Here is a 4,120-nt window from a genome sequence, read left to right on the forward strand (position 1 = left end):
TTAAGTGTTTTCATTCATGCATCTTCAGGAAAGTATTGTTAAAAGAAGGATAACTCTGTATCAATATCTCTTTGACCATTGCTGACGTGGAATAGTAAATAGCTATGATACTTTTCCTTGCCCCACCCAACCCAGAGTTCACCTGCCCTGGGAAGGGCACTTCCTTTGAGCACTGACTGCTTCACCACAGGAGCCTATTCTCTGACTCTCTGAGGAGACTTTCTCTCACTTTCTGGAATCTACTTCTGGAATCTACAGCAAGCCAGAAGTGCTGAGATTTTAACCACCCTAGAGAGGTTGGGCAATCTACTTCTGTAGTGATACTGTCTCGGCTACCCAAGGAGGGGTCGCTATGAGTCGGGTTCGACTCAATGGCACATAATAACAAAAACAACAGAGACATTTCTAGAAGCGCTGATGAATAGTGCCTAAGGCATCTGACTGCTAACCAGAAGGCTGGTGGTTCAAATCCATCAGCCACTCCTCAGGAGGAAGACTGGGCAATTTAATTCCATAGAGATACCACCTTGGAAACTCAAGGAGGGGTCGCTATGAGTTGGAACAGACTTCATGACATTGAGTTTGATTTTTTGCTTTAGAGACATTTCTTTACATTCCTCTGCAACACTCATCTATCAGTTTCTCATACTGTTATTTGCATATTACTCTGAGGCTTGAAGCTATGCCATCAATATTTAAAATACCAGCAGGGTCACCCCTGGTGGACAAGTTTCAGCAGAGCTTCTGGTCTAAGACAGACTTGGAAGAAGGAAGGAATCATAAATTTCTCAAAGAATGGGCCAGTGGAAATCTTATGAATAGCAGTGAAGCACTGTCTGATATATTCCTAAAAAGCTTTATGAATACCTGTGAAATATTGTCTGATATAGTGCCAGAAGAGGAGCCCCTATGCTCAGAAGGCACTCAAAATATGACTGGGGAAGAGCTACCTCCTCAAAGTATAGTTGACCTTACTGAAATGGATGGAGTAAGGCTTATGGGACCTGATTTGCTGATGTGGCATGACTCAAAATGGGAAGAAAAAGTTACAAACAGCCATTAATAATCAGAACATGGAATGTATGAAGTATGAGTCTAAGAAAACTAGAAGTTGTCAAAAATGAAATGGAACACATAAAGATCAATATCCTAGGCATTGGTGAGCTGAAATGGACTGGTTTTGGCCATTTTGAAACAGACAATCATATGATCTACTATGCTGGGAATGACAAATTGAAGAGAAATGGTGTGGCATTTATCATTCCAAAGAATGTTTCAAGATCTATACTGAAGTAAAACACTATCAGTGATAGGATACTATCCACACACCTACAAGGAAGACATGTTAATACTACTAATATTCAAATTTACAAACCAGCCACCAAAGCCAAAGACAAGGAAACTGAAGAGTTTTACAAACTTCTGCAGTCTGAAATTGACCAAGTATGCAATCAAGATATGTTGATCGTTACTAGTGATTGGAGTGCAAAAGTTGGAAACAAAGAAGACTCACCAATAGTTGGAACATATGGCATTGGTGATAGAAAGGATGCTAGAGATTACATGATAGAATTTTGCAAGACCAATGACTTACTCATTGCAAATACCTTTATTCAACAACATAAATGGCAGCTATATATGTGGGCTTCACCAGGTAGAATACATAGGAATCAGATTGACTACATCTGTGGAAAGAGGTGGTGGAGAAGCTCAATGTTTTCAGCCAAAGCAAGGCCAGGAGCTGATTATGGAACAGATCATCAACTGCTCCTATGTTAAAGCATTTGGCTGCTAACAAAAGGTTGGCAGTTTGAACCCACCAGGCACTCCATGAGAGAAAAATGAGACACTGCTTCCATAAAGATTTACAGCCTTGGAAATTCTATGGGGCAGTTCTACTCTGTTCTACAGGGTCACTATGAAGTAGAATCAACTTGATGGCAGTGGAGGTGTTTTTGGTTTTTGTTTTTATTTTGTACAGCAATTCTTTTCACTCTTTATTGTTCCTTCTCTTGAGACCAGCAAGGGAAGAATTGTAAATGTCTCATGCACCAACAGAGCTTTGTCCTGCTTGATTTATATACAGAATTTCATGTAATCGTCAAAACCACCCTGTGAGAAATGGAATGCTCTCTCCATGTCATAATGAACAAACAGACACTTAGAGAAATGTGAGCCATAAAACTAATGATCAGAAGATGTAGGATTTAAAATAATAAACTCTTTCTGCCTCTACGATCATTTCCATGATGCACTGCTGCCCTCCACCCCAACCCTAAACAGAGCACAGACAAAGAAACTTCTTAGACAGTGGAGGGGGATGAACTCAGAAGACAAAATCCCTTGTGAATAACACATTCACCCTAGAGAGGTTGGGCAATCTACTTCCATAGATTTTGTTGTGGAAACATGGAACATGTTTCAAAGGCCTTATTTCTCTTTTCTTAGTTTTGTTTAGCAAAACAGATATTGGTGGGCAGGTGGCAGAGGGACCTGAACAGACAGAGGGTAACATGGTGGATTTGACCTCTTATGGCTGGACCTGGTTGATCATAGACCTGCATTCAACTCCCAGCCTCCAGTGTCCTCTGTTGAGTTTTAATCTAGTACACAACCATCACAAACACCAGGTTTTGTGCTGATGATAACTAGATCAGGAAAGTACATTTCTGCCAGAATATATCAGGTTCCAACTTTTTCCTCACTGAAGTTTTCATTCTCAGGTCTCATACTGCAGTCATTTCTCACTCAGGACAACTACAGATGGACACATTCTCATTTCCACAAACATTCTGAACAGTGTGTCTTTCAACACAGGCACCCAAGTTGGAAGCTTGGACGTTCTACTAGAGACTTCTTGTCTAAACCTCACAGCAATCTATACACATATTTGATTTATTAATTTTAACATCTTTGATGTGTCTCCTGCCCACTACTGTACCCTCTCTTCAGCAACCCTGCCCCATTATGTCTGGGATCCTAAAACACTTCCCATAGTGTTCATGTGGTCTCGTACCTCCCACAGTTCCAGAGTTGGTAGATAAAGGGCTGTAACTAGGAGAAGTCAGGATGCATACAACAAAGCATCAATCACTGTAATTAAAGAACTAAAAATATTAATCGACATAAAGGAATAGAGAGCAGTCCAGACAAGAAGGCTTACCTGTAACCAGCTTGAGGAGACTGAGAATCGACATAAGTAGGAAGGACATGGATGTGGCTTGATCTTAAGTTATGGAAACAGATGGTAGGATGAAGGAATGGATGGATTAGTGAGAAAAAGAGACCAGGCCAGCTGTTTGAGGTGTAGGAGACATGGAAAGGCTCAGCATGATCTGGTGGCAAACTGCTTCTTTCTTCTTAGAGTTTCCTCACCATAGATGTGGCTGCATGTGTTGATAATATGAGGGCTCTGTACTCTGAACCAATGGAGCAGGTGATCATAAAACATTTATTGGCAGACCATAAACAGCTATCTCAGATGAGGGAGCAGATATAAAATGAGAAAATGGGACATACTGAGAGAGGATTTTTTGCTGGGTCAAGACAGTGACTTGAGTTGGTGGTTTAGGACTGTCCAAGGCAGGGTAATTTTCAGGCCCAGTCTGACAGGCAGAGCTGTATGGAGTAGTGAGGTGTTCATAAAGGCAGGCAGGGCTCCACAAGGAATAACTAAGAGCAGGTGACACTTATATTTCCTGGAACAGCCTGAGCTAACCCTGCTGTCACTCAGTTATCTTGAGTTTAAGGCCAGGACTTTGATCGTGACACCATATATGAAAAGACTAGCTATCATAAGGCAAGATTTTAGTCTCCAAGGATCCAAGATATTGGAAAAGTTACCTGAGCAAAGGTTCAGGCATAGAAGAAAGGTAGAGACCTAGTCATTTGATTATTCATTAAGCACACGAAACCAGGGTGCCCAGAGTTAGAGATTATGCAAGTCTGTGAAGCCATGGAACCTCACAAAGAGTGACAATTTACTAGATCAGAAAGCAAGTGTCCACAGTGTTATGGATCAGATTTTGTCCCACAAAAACATGTGTTGAAATCCTAACCCTTGTACCTGCAAATTTGACACCATTTTGAAATAGGGATATTCTTTTTTATGTTAATTAGG

The sequence above is a fragment of the Orycteropus afer genome, unplaced genomic scaffold (assembly GCF_000298275.1).
Source record: "Orycteropus afer afer isolate SDZICR_OR568_19922 unplaced genomic scaffold, OryAfe1.0 scaffold00455, whole genome shotgun sequence".
Lineage (NCBI taxonomy): Eukaryota > Metazoa > Chordata > Mammalia > Tubulidentata > Orycteropodidae > Orycteropus > Orycteropus afer.